Source organism: Lepidochelys olivacea (genome assembly GCF_965140295.1).
Source record: "Lepidochelys olivacea isolate rLepOli2 genome assembly, chromosome: 4".
NCBI classification, from domain to species: domain Eukaryota; kingdom Metazoa; phylum Chordata; order Testudines; family Cheloniidae; genus Lepidochelys; species Lepidochelys olivacea.
The window spans coordinates 71,146,170-71,164,604 of NC_140414.1; the positions used below are offsets into that span (position 1 = coordinate 71,146,170).

Genomic DNA, 18,435 nt, shown 5'->3' on the forward strand with positions numbered 1-18,435 from the left:
GTAGCTGTTGATTGGGATGGAGGATTCAACTCGAGTTGTGGAATCAGTCTCAGAGTGATCAGAGGACATACCGCCATGTGAATCAGGTAAGTATACCAGATAACGTTGTGGCCATGTTGGAGCTATAAGGTCCGCTTGGATCGTGTGGAGTATTCTGAACAGAAATGGGAAGGAAGAGAAAGTAAAGATTAGCGGGGTATCTCATGTGAGAAGGAAAGTGCCTCCCAGGGATCTGCGGCTAGGCCTGCTCTCGAGCAGAACTGAGGACAATGTGTGTTCTCCAGTGTGGTGAAGAGATCTATCGTGGGGAACCCCAGCGGCTGAATATGTGGTGTAGGGCTTGCGTGTCCAGCTCCCACTTGTGGTCGTGGGAGAATCTTCTGCTCAATGAGTCTGCTGTGGTGTTCTGGTGGCTAGGGAGGCATGCAGCTGAGATGCTGATGTCATGCTGATGTTGGATACACCAGTTCCATAATTTCAGCGCCTCCGAGTATAGAGAGTGGGATCTCACTCCACCTTGCCTGTTGATGTGGAACACTCAGGCAATATTGTCCATTGTAACTCTTAAAGTGTGATGCCAGATCAATAGTAGAAAATGTCAGCAGGCATTGTAGATGTCCCATAGCTCTAGGAGGTTGGTGTGCAGGGTGGATTTGGTTAAGAACCATCTGTCCTGCACTGGATGTGTCTGTAGGTGTGCTCCCCAACCAATTAAGGAGGCATCATTTGTTAAGATCATGGACAGTGCTGGTTGAATGAAAGGGACTCCGACATAGATACTTTTGGGTTTAGTCCACCAGCATCATGAACTGGTGACCTTGATAGGCTTGGATAGTAGCTTGTGAAGGCTGTGTCTGAGAGGTACATAATTATACACAGGCACACCTGGAGGCAGCACATGTGCAACCATGCATACTTTACCACTAATGTGGCTGCCACCATTTGGCCAAATAGCTGGAGACACATCCTGGCTGAGATCTGGGGACAAGTCCTCACTATGGATATGAGATAAATTATTGCTGCAAATCTGCGAGGAGGGAGGAAAGCTCTGGCTTCTATGACATCCAACTGTGCCCCAATAAACTCTAGGTATTGCACCAGTGACAATGCTGATTTTTCTAGGTTTATGTGAAGTCCAGGTCTCGAAAAGAGGTCTATTGTCACGTATATGGTGTGAATGGCATCAGGTTCGAATGGGGCCCTGAAGAGACAGTCATCTAAGTATGGACGTATGACGATGCCCTGTTTGCGTATGTAGGCAGCCACTACCTCGAGGAATTTGGAGAATATCTGGGGGCAGGTGTGTGTGTAGAGAGTCCAAAGGGTAGTACCCTGTATTAGTAGTGGTCGGTCCCCATGTTAAATTGGTGGAACTGTCTGTGAGCAGGATATATTGTGATATGAAAACTTGTGTCTTTGAGGTCGAGGGACGAGAACCAGCCCTCCTGTTCCAGTGCAGGGATAATGGTTGATAGAGTAACCATCTTGAAATGCTGCAGTTTGACAAACTTGTTGAAGTTTTGTATAGATCCCTGCAAATCCACAGGTATCCGCTTTATATTCATGAACCATTTCTGCAGATACCAGCGTGGATGCGGATACAAATTTTGTATCCAAGAAGGGCTCTGGCAGTAAGAGCAAGTGGGCAGCTCTGAGGAACCACGGCGCAGATCCTCCACCTGCCCAGGGAAGAGAGCTTGAGGGGCAGGGATGGAGGCCGGGGACTGCTCGGGCCCCACATCCAGAAAATGTGGAGGGTCTGCCGGGGCTCTGCACAGTTGCCTGCCTGGCTCTTACTATGGCAGGGGTGCAGCTCCGAAGTGGCCCCCTGGCCAGAGCTGAGTCAGGGAGAGCCGCTCTGGCAGCTGTGGGGAGCCTGGGTCCCTCCACCTGCCCTGGGTGGGGGGCTGAGACACTGGGCAGAGCGCTGCTCGGAGGGCTGCCCAGGGCAGGTGGAGGATCCACCGCATCGCCACATAGCTGACAGCGCATCTCTACCAGACCAGGCTCCGTGTGTGTGTGTGTGTGTGTGTGTGTGCGCGAGCGCACGCGCGTGCCTCGGAGCCTCAATTCGGCTCAGCCCTGGTGTAGAACCCTGCAAATCCGCAGATCATTTTTGCGGATCGTGGATCAGATGCGGATACACAATTGTGTAGCTGTGCAGGGCTCTAATTTTGTACCTCTAGGATCAGTCTCCACCCTCCAGATTTCTGTTGGATCATAGAAGTACAAACCCTTCCCTCTGTGTTGGAATGGGACTGCTTCCATGGCTCCCAGTTGCAGAAGGTAGTTTATTTCTTCTCATACATGTGTTTGTGAGAAGGGTCCTTGAGGAGGGACGGAGAGAAAGGGTAGCTTGTTGGGATAGATAGGGAGGAGGTTTCTCGGACTCAACCAAAACTTCAGAATTGTTGTTTGGATGAAGGCATATGAGATGTCGCCCCTTGAAGAGTCAAGTGTCTGTGCTTCAAAGGTGGTTTCTGTTGTTGGCACTGGGTGTCATATTGTTGATAAGGAGTGAAAGATAGAGGTCGGGGTCTCTGCGGAGATTGGTATTTTCCAGGTTGTCTCTTTGGGGCCAGCATATAAATGCAGAGAAAACAGAGATTTGTCCATGAGTCCTTTAGGGCGTGTAGGAACTGGTCAGTGTGTTCTGCAAATAATTTGGGGCCCTCAAATGGTAGGTCCTTAACAACGGTTTCTATCTCCTTAGGGAGACTGTAGAGGTATAGCCATGATGTATGGCCGTCACAATGAAACAGACAACTGTATCTGCAAAATCCAAGGAGGCTAGAGGTGTCCTTCAGATCCGAGCGCCTGAACCTGCTCCTTCTTGTGGTCAGGAAGGTCATGGCAGAACTCCTGTATCTTGGAATACTTGAGATTATTGTATTTGGCCATGAGAGCTTCGTACCTGGAGATGAAGAATTGGAGCATGGTGGAAGAATAAGCCTTGTAACCGAAGAGATCAAGTTGTTTCCAATCCCTGGTAAAAGGGGTGGATCGTGGGTGGAACTGGTGCCCGTTTTCATGAACGGCATTGACCACTTGGGAGTTTGGAGTGGGATGAGACAAAAGGAACTCCATGTCATAAGTGGGACATAATATTTCTTGTCTGCCACCTTACAGCTATATATAGATGCTGCTTACGGTGTGAGATGGGAAGGTGTGAATGTATGGTCCAACGGGCACTGCTACTGGAGACCTCTGATCCCAGTCACAGTGGGCGCTGTCACACTTACAATGGAGCACTCATAAGGACATCACTCAAAGAAAAACATTCTGTTTTTCAACAAGTTTTTTATTTAATTCCCAATAGCATATAATCAGAAATACAAGGTAACTTATGAGGTACATACCTTGACCTGTTTAGCAAACTATTGCTAGAAATTTGATGGGTTTTCTTTAGAAATAAAAATAATAAAAACACCTAGCTGATTTCAATTTGTTTATTGAGTCTGTTTCTTTATTTCACTCACATAGTTTTCTAAATTAAACATCATTCAGAATTTCATTCAGATGGCATATTGCGTTGTGTACCATGAAACCGCATACTTAGAAAATACTTGGTTTTTTTGCGCGTTTGTCACACATTTCCATACTAGACTATGCAGAGGCACTACTATTGTAAACCATGAATGTTAATGTCAGCTTATGTGACAGGGTTACGGAAGCACTAGTAAGGCAATTTTTGTTAGGCAGAGTTCATACTTAGCTGGAAGACAGAAGGGCAGAAAAGGTTCCTTTAAATTGCTGATGCCATTTGCTGATGCCTAGTTTCAGTTATATTTTACTCTATTTATAACCCTATCATCAACAGTTGCTGATAGGTTACATTACTCATTCCAGAGACAAGACCTTTAGAAAAATGAAATCATACATGGGGGTAAAAAGTAGCAAAGGAGTTTTGTTTCTTTACTTCAATTCAAAATGTTTTAATGTTTCAATGTTATCTGCTTAAAGTACACTGCTTTCACTCATGAATACATTGTTTAAAATTAAGAATAGTATGTGTCTTGTGTCCAAAACATGCAGACAAGGCAAAGCCTCCACCATTCCTCAGTAATCACAAGTGCTGATTCTATTTCATAGAACTAGGGGGAAAAATCATGCATATTGAAATTTCATGACATTACCAGTTTGAATATTTACCAATACTTCCTTTTACATTATTTATTATTGTAAGCAGAGTCAGGATGAGCTCTACCCTGACATCTGGTGGCGAGTCATGGTGGGTTGTGGAAAAAAACTTCAGGGGCTGATCTCATTTGCATAGACACACCCACCCCGCCTAGATGGTCACTTTGGCTGCCGTAGGAGCCCCAGTTTCTCTGTTATTGGGGCAGGAATAAACTGTTATTATCCTGATTATGTGAATCAAGGACAGTGGAACTGTACTTGACTTTTTGTTATGATGGAGGGACTCACCATCAACTAAGTAGCACTCGCTAGGCAAGGGTCATGGGTTCCACAACTGAGTGAATGTAGAGAGGTTTGGAACAGGTATTGATACCTGGTGGTATGGGTCCCCTTACATGCTAATTACACTTCCTCCTCTCTTTACTGTGGAATATCAGAGCTAATTTTGACTCCATTAGGAGTCTAGTTACAGGCTGCTGAGCTGAATTCACTTTGGGCCAATAGTGCACCAGCACTGAGGCTCCCCTACTACAAGCTGAAATCACAAAAGAGCTAAACTTACTAAGAGCTGAAATCACTGAGTGTTGTGTTATGTAGTGGGGGAGCCTGAAGATATAGTGCGGAGCAGTTCGTGGGATGGCTGGAGTAGCTCATAGGATGACTGGCAGGGCAGAGCAGAGCAGAGGGGCTGGTGGAATGGAGCAGTTTGTGGGATGCCTGGAGCAGCTCATGGGGGTGGCTGGCAGAGCGGAGCGATTTGTGGGATCGCTGGCAGAGCGGAGCCCCATGGAGAGGTGGGGTGATCGACTTTGGACCATGTAAGGTGCCCCTTTAACCGCCCCCCATCTCCACCTATGTTGGGAGGTAAAACTCTGCAGATAAACTTTCGGACTCTGGGGCTGCAATGACCAGGGACAGAGACTTTTGGGTTGTTGGACTTTTGGGACTTTGGGTGATTTTGGGTTCCTGGACTCAAGAACCAGAGGGAAAGGACATGCCGCAATTTGCTTGGGGTGGGTTTTTGGTCACGGGTAGTGTTATGAATCCTGTTGGTGGTATTTCCCCAACATAATGCCACATTGTTTCTCTCTGTTATTAAAAGGCTTTTGCTACACTCAGACTCTGTGCTTTCAAGAGGGGAAGTATTGCCTCTTAGAGGCTCCCGGCGGGAGTGGTATATATTTGTCCCAGGTCACTGGGTGGGGGCTCGAGCCAGTTTTGCATTGTGTTATTGGAATGGAACCCCTAGATACTGAACCCAGCCCTTGTTGCTGCCAACTCTGACGGGCATAAGGGTTACATTATTATGGGAGCATCCAGAGGCCACAATCAGGATCAAGGTTAACTGTGCTATATGCCGCAGAGAGGAAGATACAGTCCTTGGCACAAAGAACTGACAATCAAAGGACTTGAGCAAACTTTTGGGCGTGTGGACACAAAGACACAGCACTTAAAAATGTTATGCAAAATGACATGGCAGGATTTGAACAGAGAGGGTGAAAAGCAGAACTGGATTGATGGAGAAAAATCAGGAGTGGAAAGATAAACTTATGAGTCATGGACATAAAGAAGGCAGTTGAATGGAAGACATAATCCAAGGAAAGGGTGTAAAGAAAGGAGAGGACAGAGGTTAGTGAATTTTTTTTGGAAAGTAGGGAAGGGAAGAAGGTGGCCCAAATAAAATGGATGCTTAGGGAATAGTCACAGGAAAACTAAGGTGGAGAAGGGCAGTATCACAAAACTCAAAGACAGACAAGATGTCATGGAAAGGAAAAGCAGCAATGTCAAAAGAGGCAGAAAGGTCAAGGAGGATGAGGATATAGTAGAGGCCCTGAGATTTAGTTCTGAGCACATCATTAGAGGCCTTGGTTAAACCCGTTTTAGTGAAACGGAGAGGATGAAAACCAGAATAGAATGGATCCAGCAAAGACTTGGAGAAGAAGTCAAAGCAATGCTTTTAGACTCTATACTGTAGTGAGTTTACAGAGCAAGAGAGATGGAGTAATAATAGGAGAGGCCAGTATGTGTGAATTTTTCTTGAGGATAGAAAAATGGAGATTAGAGCATGTTTGTGCTGCGAACAGAAGGAACCCAAGGAAAGTAAGAGTTTAAGGACAGTGATGTAGGTAACAAAAACAGGAACAAAGGAGGTCAGAACGTAGGATAGGATGTGGTTATGAAGGCAAGTAGAGGGGGTAGAGGAGGGCAGCTGTGAAACCTAGATGTCAGTAACAAAGGGAGGGGAGAGGAAACAATTTGCAAGACTGCATGGAGATGCATGAAGATGTCGGAGGCAGAGTGATGTTTTAATACGTCCAAGGTGGTAAATAGGCTTCTGAGATTATGGGTGTGGGAGACAATGAGTGAGGAGAAATAGTGCTGCTTGAGCAGGACAATGACAGAACTCCCAATGGCCATCTGCTTTTTTCCACGGATATTCAGAGGTGTCAAAGCAGATACTGAGAGTAAACCAGGGTTGACATGACAGACTTTAGTGTAGGAGAGAGGGACAAGTTACACAGAATTCCAAGAAATTTAGTTGCAAAGAGACCAGGGAAGGAGGAGCATGTGAGACTAAAGAACATGTATTATTAACAAAGCAGTGCAGCAGGAAAGATAAATGAAGAAACCAGAGAAAGGCCACCCATGGCAGCACTAAAAGCAAGAGTATAAGCATGAGTATAAGCAACAGCACTGAAAATCTCATGTCCATGCTGCTACACTGCTTAATACATATGAATAAAAATTAAGGAATTACATATTTTAAGGAGTTTTGTATGCACAGGGAATGCAAGATTGAGCCCTGAACCATTACCAAGGGAAGCAGGTAAAATCTGGATGTCCATTGCACCTTGATTGTATCCTCTATTATATAACATGGCTATCAACTAAAGTATAGGTTCTTCCAGAACAAACAAAGGTCTTCCTATAACTGAACAGAGCAATGACTAAACCAGATATATACTCCTGAGTTTTACCATCCTCTGTATACCCCTGAAAATGAAATGAACAGAACCAATACAAAATGTAAGCAGAAGTAGCACTATCAAAAACAACAAGGAGAATCAAACAGACTTACTACTGATGATGGCTACTGGCTAGTAATGCAAAGATAATTAATTTTCCAAAACACATGTTGTAGCAGCGTTCAGAAATTAAATCAGCAAGACAGAGTATTTATGTACCAGAAGTGGCATCTGTCACTCAGGGGAAGTTTATGGTGTTTCTGTTAATTCTCTATTAGATAACATATAGAATTAAGGTGGAAAATACACTGAAAGAAAATAAAAGTTCTCCAGTAAAGACAAACAGTAGGACCATGAATAATTGTGTTTCTGCATCCAAGTACTATCAGTTTTCAAAATGAAGGGGGAGGTGTGTGTAATCTGGGTGTTTCAAGGAACAAAGTACAGAAAATGGAGCCTTTCACCTTGAGATGACCCATTCAAATCCATCTGAGGCAAGCCGCCATCATGTGTTTCAGGTCCTATGTGTACGAATTTGGTAGTGCCTGTCTCATTTCCAGTAGAGAGGTGTCAAGATAAAAGAAACATCCAATGAATGGCACTTCTGTTGGGAGAGGGAGGCCAAGATAGGAATGGTCATGGAGACTGCAACATCCTCTGACTCCTTGAGGTGATCCTTCTCCATCATTGTTAAGGCACAAAGTAAGGGAAGGGTGGTGAAAAAGTGCCCTTGATTTGGCTGAGTTTGTTCTGTGAATCAAGACCTTCGTGACCAATAATTCATATGAAAAGTTTTAATTAAAAAACAAACAACTTTTTACATAAGATGCATTTAAAAATTGGCAATTTAGCATAATAGGCATGGATTCAAAAGAGGAAAACTATGCCAGACAAATCAAGTAAAAAAGGAAGTATTCCAAGTTTTATGTGGGGAATTCATTGTCATGAGTTCAAGAAAACTTTTGTACAGTGTTGTTCAATATTCCATAATAGAAATGTGAAAAATAATACAATACGCAATAAAGGGAGAGCTATTTGAACATATAAAATGCCTTGCTATGAAAAGAAAGGCTACTTACGTATGTCTGGAAGTGGAAACAATTTGGGATGAAAAGTGGTGAAAAATGAGTGTTACATTATTTAAATGGATTTTAACTTAGTATAAAACAACAAAAAGGAATACACAGGAAGGTGTTAAAGTTTATATATGGTACAGAACTTGCAATGAGGAAAGAGAAATCAGTCCGTACTAAAGTAGATCATCAATAAAATTTAGAAGTAAATGCATGCAAGGTACTAGGAGCATGGGTAGATAGATCAGTGAGCAGTTTAATTTAGAGAAATGTTAAGTGCCATCACTTGAGAAGTATGTCAGACAGACCATCTTGCATTGTAATCCTGTCAGAGCTCACATATTAAGCGGGGGTAATCTGGATAAGTAATTTGCTGCATCTCAATTTGGCTGGGAATAGTTCTAGTGATTTTATAGTGGGAGGCAATCTGCTTTTTGAGTCAGTACTGAATCAATGCCACAGCACTATGATGAAACACTTGTTGTCCTGTCCTCTTGCAGTACTTAAGGATTGTATGGTATTTTGGGGAACATTATAGATGTTAGCTCTGGCCATATTCCAAGCATGGTAATTACATTCTGCCTATCTGAATTCAACTTCCCCAGATACCTAAACCAAAGGGTAGTGCTGTTGTGCTCAGTTAAGATCCGGACTTGCTGCTGGCCACTTCTGGGACACAGTGCAGAGTCAGGACAGGCAAGGACAAGTCTGCCTTAGCTCTGCAGCACTGCACACCAGACTTTTAATGGCCTGGTCTACAGTGCTGACCGGAGCCACCAAGGTCCCTTTTCGACCCGGTGTTCCAGTCAAAAACCGGACACCTGGTCACCCTAGAATGGAGACAACAATGATACTCAGATTCTGAGATGTAGAGAAAATGTTAGTGATACTAGATCTAAAGAGGATCTAAGAGAAAGAGCATATGAAAAGGAGACCACAGTAAAGTACACAACTTCTGAGGCAAGCTGAAAGGATAAAAAGTGTTTTCTATGCAACAGTCAAATGCAAGAATGATGAGGCATAAACTTAAAGGCAGGAATGGACACTAAATTAGATGGAATCTCTTGGAAAAGTACTAAAAGCTACTGTAATAATAGAACTAAAGAATAGTTTTTGAAAGAATAAATTCAGAGAAATGCGTATCAGAGAAATGCCTGCTAAAAGGAAGGGGTCCCTGACCTTTTTTCTTGAAATGCCCATATTTCTAAAGAATCATGAACAGTTAATTGCTATTCATTTCATACAACTTAAAAATAGAACGGGTATCAAGCAGGGCACAGCTGTGCAGGAAAATACTAAAAACAATGATACAAGTCAGGAGAAAGATATTTTTGTTTTCTTTCACAAGACAAAATTAGCTCTATAGTTCCGATAGAAGAAACTATTTTTAACACCAAAAAAAATGTGCATTAGTGCAAAACAATAAATAGGATGTTTACAAATAAAATGATACTTTCATGTTTTATTTTAAAAATCTAGACATTTATTTAATGCTTTATTTAAAAAACCTGGACATTTGTTTAAAATTGCAGATATATTTGTGCTCCTTCCCATTTGTTGTTAAGTGTGTGTAAAATGAACAACGTAAAATTTTGTGTGCTCGAGGGAAAAACAACATATGCAGTGTCTTGCTTCCCTAACACAGCATATAAAATAGCCATGCACTCTTTTTGTTTTTTTAGGAGTACATTTTCTGTGTTGAAAATTTAACTCAGAAATATCCAGACTCTTTCCAAGCCTTTATGCTTTTGCTGCAATCTTTGGATAACATTTGTTCTGCTTCTGATACTCAATTCCTGTAATGTGAAAGAGAAATCCCAAGGACTGAATTAGCAAACATGAGCCTCTGTACCCAGCTTTCATATATGTTTTTGTCTCCCCAGTATCTCCTCATGAATGGAAGCTTGCTCCTTACTTAAACTGAATGTTCAAGTCAAGATTTTCAAAGGTGACTAGTGATTTTGGATGCCTCAGTTTCTAGGTGCCCAACTTGAAACACCTAAACGAGCCAGATTTTGAATGTGGGTTCTCAGAACTTTCTGAAAAATCTATCTTTTTAAGGTTATTTTATTACAATAAATAATTGATTGCTTTAAATAATTAATTTTAATCATGTTTTGAATTTGTACTTTTTCCATTATTTTCCTAAAGAAAGATTGATTCTTATTGGTTGGTAACCATTAACACATGTTGATTTGCCACTAAATATAGCCTTTACACTAAATGTGGTGCTTCTGTTTGCCACCCAGGAGAATATACGATATCTATACATATTTAAACAATAATATTACTCAATTTCCATTCATTCAGATTCTTGTACTTTACATTTTTCTTACGTTAAAAAATGATGAATGATGCATTTCTTATTTACTAGATGAACTCTCTCACCTAGTTTTTATTCATCTATTGGAAGAAGAAAACAAGCTTTTCTGCTTTTTCAACTTCCAATTTTTTTTTAAACTTTGAATGAATTAGTCATTGAATTGAACTACTTGAATCAACTGAAATACAGAAAATATTTTCTCTGCACCTGCAAAAGAGGCTACTGTAATCAAAAGCTGGTTTAGCACTTCAACAAACTCTGGTTCCAAGTACTTAGCCAGTGACTTCCAGCAGTTCAGTGATTTGTTTTTCTTTAAAATTTGGGAGAAAACGTGTACTGCTTAATATTAATTTTGTCTTCAGCATAAGTTATTTAATATATTATAGTAAGTTTAGGCCTTAACAGTAAAAATAACAGAGGGTGTCAATTTCAATGTTAATTGGGTTTATTTGAAGAAAAAAAAACACATTTAAATGGCAAAAAAGCCAATTTATAAAGTCTGAGTTTTTTTAAATCATCACTTTTTATCTATCTTGGCAATAAGTGTTGCAGTAGACAGACCAAATTATTGGAAAGAGATCTGCATTTTGCTTCTTTATAGACATCATGCTGCTTATCCAGGGGACACTGGAATCTAACACAGCACTGATACCTCTTCTCACAGACACAGTCATACAGTGCCAATTGAATTTTCCTCTGTGATGAGCACACTGACTCAACCAGTGCCTCTGCTTCCAGTCACAGCTCTCCTTCTGGACAGCCATCACCCATTCTTTCAAATCATCTCCATAGTCCATCGGACTAATCTGCTTTCCTACTGCACATACAAAGTTCCAGTGCTCAGTGCTTATAATCAGATCCCTGGCTTCATTAGCTGGGGTTACTGGCAGTTTACATCCGCTACCACATCTTTTTTCTGGTTTGTAAATGTGAGATTCATTTTCATACCGGCTGTATTGTGCTCTCACTGTTCATTACCTTGAAAGCACCTGCTCCAACTAAAGAGTCAAGTCTGGGAATTACTCTGGGGGATCGATCACTCTACATGAGCCCCTAATGTCCAGCTGTAATCTAAGCCAGTGGCTCCCCCAAAACATTGTTACATACAGTGATATTGGTATTCTGCCCCATTGCTCTTCTGCCCCAAGTCTCTGACCTCTATATGTATTTGGAATTAGGTAGAGAATCATGATATCATTATCTTCCCATATTGTCTGTGGGGCCATCCACTTCCTGTACAATTCTAAAACAACAACTCTGACACCTATCCTCAGTCTTGTACATTCTACTAAAATGGTTTAGTTTTCCATACTCCTTATCACAATGTTCAATTGCACTTTTCTTTTACCCAGTACTTGGGACAAGTCACTAAAGTGGGAGATTCAGCAATTTCGAGCAGAAAACAGTTAATAATACATTTTAAGTAGGAATATTGTGTTAAAAATATTGGAATTAAGATATAGTACAACACATTTCATTAGATATGTAGCTGTGATATGATGCAATACTGCTTGAGGAAACAGTGTATTTGACTGATTGTATACAAACAACAAAATGGAATTTTCCAACTTAATTCTACTAAAATATTTCAGGTTGTGAAAGGTGCAAAGTTTAATTAGACAATAAATGCTTTTAAAATATTGGATTTTCAATGGAAATCAAATTGAAAATAACACATCTGTTTTGAAATCTTGTACCTATTGTTGTCACAAGAAACTCCTTGGATTAATATAACTCAAATAGACTGGGAAAGGGAAAGATCTTTCTCTCTATTTCTGTTTATTATCTGGCAGCACTTTGCATAGGGTCAGTTTCACTTTTATTTATTTATATTGCAGTACTGCCTAGAGGCCTCAATTAGATCAGCGTCCAGTTGTGCTAGGTACAGAACAAAAAGAAGATCCATTCCTTCACAATCTTACATTACAAGCTGATACACGAAAGCAGTGAGAGAAGGGGAGCGCCAGGGTCTGTATCCACAAAGGGATTTAGGCACTATTGTGAGACATAAAACCCCTACTCAGCTGCCACTTACCTCCGTAGATGCCTAAACTCTCTCAGCACCTGAATTTCTGCTGTAAAACTTCTTTGGGTGCCTAAGTTTCTGCTTACACACTCTGCTACCTTACTCTACCAGCCTAGATTCTTATCTCCTGACTAAGTGCCATTATGATCCACAAACTAGGAGAAGAAAATAATTAGTAGGGGAAGCAAAAGTGGATGGGAACCTGAGAGGCAGTGACCATGAGATGATGCTGATCTTAAACACAAAAAAGAAGCTTACAAGAAGTGGAAGTTTGGACAAATGACCAGGGAGGAGTATAAAAATATTGCTCAGGCATGCAGGAGTGAAATCAGGAAGGCCAAATCACACCTGGAGTTGCAGCTAGCAAGAGATGTTAAGAGTAACAAAGTATGTTATCAACAAGAAGAAAGCCAAGGAAAGTGTGGGCCCCTTTCTGAATGAGGGAGGCAACCTAGTGACAGAGGATGTGGAAAAAGTTAATGTACTCAATGCTTTTTTCCCCCTCTCAAGTTGCAGTGGGGGGGCGGGGGGAGGTTTAGTTTGGATGTTAGGAAAAAACTTTTTCACTAGGATGGTGGTGAAGCACTGGAATGGGTTACCTAGGGAGGTGGTGGAATCTCCTTCCTTAGAGGTTTTCAAGGTCAGACTTGACAAAGCCCTGGGTGGGATGATTTAGTTGGGGATTGGTCCTGCTTTGAGCAGGGGGTTGGACTAGATGACCTCCTGAGGTCCATTCCAGCCCTGATATTCTATGATTCTATGAAGTGAAGGAGCACCTATCTTGCCTGCAGGGCCCATTATAGTAGAATTGCTCAGAGGACACCTAAGTCCACAGAAAGCAGGAGATGGAGGGAAGGAGGAGGATTCCACCATTATAACCTTTAGCCCGGTGGTTAGGGTACCCATCTGGGATGAGAGACATCTCACTTCAATTTTCCCCTCCCCTAATGAGGAGAAAGCATTTGAACAAGTATTTCCCACCTCTTAGGTGAATGCCTAACTACTGAACTATAGAGTGATTGTTACTTTTTCTCTGGCCCAATTAATATTTAATTATTGAATTAAAGAGCTTCAACAGGAGAGATTGAGGGAGACCCACATCAGAATAGCCCCTGGTCCAGTGGCTAGGGCACTCACCTGAGAGGTGGAGAACTCTGATCAAATCTGTTCACCTAATTAGGCAGAGAGCGGCGGGGGGGGGAACTGAATCCTTGTTTACCACATCTTGAGTAAGTACCCAAACCACTGAGCTAAAGGTTTCAAGGGAGGACTTCTCCCTGGCCATTTTGTGTGAAGTTAGGCAGGCACCTAACTCATTTTTGCAAGAAGTGCGAGGGGCTCCCAGCTGTGGATTGCAATAGATAGGTATAGAATCATAGAATATCAGGGTTGGAAGGAACCTCAGGAGGTCATCTAGTCCAACCCCCTGCTCAAAGCAGGACTAATCTCCAATTTTTGCCCCAGATCCCTAAATGGCCCCCTCAAGGATTGAACTCACAACCCTGGGTTTAGGAGGCCAAAGCTCAAACCACTGAGCTATCCCTCCCTTGTACTGCAACTTGTGAGGTACCTCCTCACAGCCTGAATTTAGGTGCTGAACTCTGTGACTGGGGTGGAATTTAAGACACACTCCTCTTGCCAACATCTCCCATTGGCTAGCTTGGGTGTCTTCCCACCTAGAGGGGTGGCTTTTGTGGATTGCGTTCTTAGGCAACTCTCTCTCTCTCTCCATGCATTATATATAGGGAGTCTAGGCTTAGGCTAACTTAGGTTTTGTGGATAGCAGTTATTTCCAGTGATTTTCGAGGCACCTAGATGTTAGGCAATGCAACACCTAAGCCCCGTTGTGGATCCATACCAACGTGGCAATGAGACTGTCACAGGGTGAGCTGGCCCTTTAAGGGGGCTGGGAGGTGCCTCCCTTGGTGAAGGGAATAAGTTCAGGAGTTACATGATAAGTGTTTGTGACTCACAACCACGCCTGCTGATATATCAGTATGAGATCACTGAGGGACTTAAAGAAACAGGAGGGTTGAGTGAGCTGCTCTACACAGAAAGATGTACTCACATTGTAAACTTTTGGTGGGGGACAGGAGTCATCTTAATGTTCTGTGTTTTTTACAGTGCCTAGTACAACTGGGTTCTACTCCTGGAGCTCCTAAGCACTACTCTGTATTTATAACAATAAGAGAGAGACTCTCTTAGTCCTAAAGCAGAGATCTGGAAAGTCAAGCCTTTAGGGAGCAGGAGCCAGCTAGGAAGGGTCGAGTGTGGGGAGGAAACACGCTGGAAGAAAGCCTCCACAGAACCCTGTTCCAGAGCTTGTGAGACATCTGTGTGGAATTTTTTGTGTTCCTCTGAAATTTACGTTAATAAACAAGACTCCCAAAAGAGGAGAGTTACTGAGAAAACTCCCACAGAGTGAAATTTCCTTACATGAGAAAGAAGTGGAAACTGAGACAACAACAGGGAGAAGTATAAGTGGGATAAGTTGTGGACACAGCATATGACTTTGTGTAGGGTTAATTTCACTGTTTATTGATGGCACGCGCTTCTCTCAGTGCTGAAAAGAACATTTTCCAATTAAAAGCAGCAGAAGAGAAAAACTGGAGGATGTACTTCAGCCTACTCAAAAGAGCATTCTAAACAAGCAGGGATCAGAAAATCCCCTTTAACTGTTTTTAAAAGGGTGTTTTAGATAAAGCATGCTCAGGAGTGTCATGATAGCAAACTGATTTAAAATTAGTTTAAAAAATGTCAATTTGGCAATATCCCTTTAATTTTGTGATTATAACTGCTAACAAAACATATATGTAAGGGTAAGAAAATGTTTAAAATTCTCAGAGTGATGTGCAAGATAATTTTTCATTTTGTTAGCAATTCATATAAAACATTTAGTGCGTATCTCCTTCTAGCTAGTTTCATATGGGTTGTTTCAGGTTATTCTCATCAGGGCAGTTAGGAATGGATATACATCTTATATTACAGCCTTTCAGGGACATAAGGCCTTTCAATTTGAAGTTATAAAAGACAAAATCAATTATTAACAGACCCAGCTTATTTAGATATGTTTAAAAGAAAAGACATTTGGGTGTAAAATGAGAATTAATGGAAAACAAAACAAAAAAAAATAGAACACAAATACATGTAACAGAAGTTGTCACCCATCTCACCATAGGGGACCATGTAGACCTGCACTCCTCCTGTCAGCCATTGGAAGACCATGGACCAGATTCTGCCCTCAGTTACTATGATGGAAACCTGAGAGCAGAATGCCACAGCATACAGCTCAACAGGTCAGAGACTTGACTGGACATACAGTGTGGTGAATAGTCCTGTGGAGAGGTGGATGCTGGAGAATGCAGAGGTGGGACCCTCCGCTTCCAAAGCTCTCCACCCCTCACTGACCAGCCAGAGGGAGATGGTATCTGACTGGTCCCCAACTCCTGTTTCTTCCCCTCCTCTGCCCGCCATTAATTTAAACCATTGACTGGGTCTTTTGGAGTCTCTCGCTCTCTTTAGCTGTCCCACCCTCCCTCCTTTTAATTGTAGTATAGGGGCTGTGTTTTTTTAGCATGATTGCCTGTTTTGGGATCAGAAAGGAATTGTTTTCATTGGGGACAAATTGACAGAAGCCTGATGGGATTTTTCACCTTACTCACAGCATCATGGAGACACAGTTAGATCAAAGAGGAGGACCTAGAAATTAATATTAGGAATTTGTACAGCTGTTTAATTCATCATGGTTGGAGTTCAGCACAGATAAAAGGCAAAAAGGACAGCTTCCAGAAGTAATGGACACCTCATATTTCATAGGTGGTCCTTACATCTATCGGAGAAGGGAGGACCTGAAGACTTCTCTGACCGAGGTCCCCCTTAGGGTAGGAAGATTAAGAGGATTCACAAGCATGAGCAGAATCCTTTGGGTAGGCTGAGGGGGTGTCTACCCTGAGTTATATGTTATATGGTGGGAGCCCTGTCACCCTCACACTTTCAAAGATTCATAGATTCCAAGGCCAGAAGAGAATATTTTGATCATCTGGTCTGGACTCCAGTATACACAGGTCATAGAGCTTCCCCAAAATAACTCCTAGAGCAGATCTGTTAGAAAAAAAAAACATCCAATCTTGATTTAAAAATATCCAGTGATGGAGACTCCACCACCATCCTTAGAAAATTGTCCCAATGGTTAATTGTTCTCACCATTAAAAATTTGTCTTATATTTCCAGTCTGAATTTGTCTGGCTTCAACTTCCAGGTACTTGGATTCTGTTATACCTTTCTTTGCTAGAAAAGACTATCACCAAATATTTCTTCCCCATGTAGGTACTGAGGGGCTGTAATTGAGTGACCCCTTAACGTTCTCTTTGTTAAACTAAATAGAATTTAGATAGATAGCTCTTTGAGTCTATCATAGTAAGGCAGGTTTTCTAATCCTTTATTCTTTCTTGTAGCTCTTTTCTGAACCGTCTCCAAACTGTATACACTCTTGAATTGTGAATACCAGAAATGGCACATTATTCCAACAGCAGCTGCATCAGTGCCAAATATTGAGTAAAATAACCTCTCTATTCCCACTCGAAATTCCTGTTTATGCATCCAAGGATTGCATTAGTCCTTTTGGCCACAGCTTCACACTGGGAGTTCATTTTCAGCTGATTATCCACCATGACCCCTGAATCTTTTTCAGAGTCACTGATTCTCAGGATGGAGTCCTCAGTCTTTTAAGTATGGCCTACATTATTTGTTCCAAGATCTATTTATTTACATTTAGCATATTAAAACACAGTGTTTGCTTTTGCCCAGTTTACCAAGCAGTCTAGATTGCTCTGAATTAGTGACCTGTCCTCTTCTTTATTGACCACTACCCCAATTTTTGGATCATCTGCAAACTTTATCAGTGATCATTTTATGCTTTCTTCATTAATAAGAACATTAAATAGCATAGGGCCAAGAACTGATCCCTGCTTGCTGATGATTCCCCATTTACAATCACATTTTGAGACCTATTAGTTAGCCAGTTTTTAATCCATTTAATGTGTGCCATGTTAATTTTATATTCTTCTCATTTTTTAATCAAAACGCCATGTGGTAAGTCAAATGCCTTAGAGAAGTCTAAGTATTATTACATCAACATTATTACCTTTAGCTACCAAACTTGTAAACTCAACAAAGATATCAGTTTACTTTGACAATTTCCATCAACTCCTGTTGATTTGAGTAAATACATAACCCTCTTTTAATTCTTTATTAATCAAGCCATTCCATTATCTTTAATAATTATGCAGGTCATCCCGTTTACCCTTTTTAAAAATTGGCACAGCATTATCTTTCTTCCAGTCTTCTGGAACTTCCCCTGAAAGTCAACGTTAACAGTCCAGTGAGCTCTTCAGACCACTCTTTAAAAACTCTTGGCTGTAACTTATCTGAACCTGCTGATTAACAAATGTCTGCCTTTAGTAGCTTCTGTTTAACATCCTCCAGACAGACTAGTGCAATGAAAAGAGTTACCATCACCATATGATGAGACTATATCATCTATTTTTAACCCCAAATACAGAACAGAAATATTACTGTACACCTTTGCCTCTTCTGCATTGTTATTGATAATTTTACCATTTCCATCTGGTGATGAGTCAATATCATTGTCAGGATTCATTTTGTTCCTAATATATTTTGAAAAAAACCTCTGTATTTTCCTTAACTCTTCTGGTCTCTTAGCCCATTTAAATGTCTGGTACCGGAGAGTTGGGAGAGATGAGTTAGAAAGCACCTTTCTGAGGTGTTAAATTAATGAAGTTGAGGCTTGCCACTTAAATCGATCCCTGTTTGTCTTCATACTTCTGTGTGTCTTGATCAGTTTGGCCCTCTGAGCTTGATTTTGTTCCCATTGAAATGAATAGTATA

At 41.5% G+C, this 18,435-nt stretch overlaps 1 protein-coding gene across 3 annotated transcripts in view; it reads right to left on the minus strand.

The window, feature by feature from the left end:
- Positions 1–18,435, minus strand: part of FSTL5 (follistatin like 5) — a 588,878-nt gene that overhangs the window by 149,530 nt on the left and 420,913 nt on the right. The gene's annotated exons all lie outside the window — the stretch shown is intronic.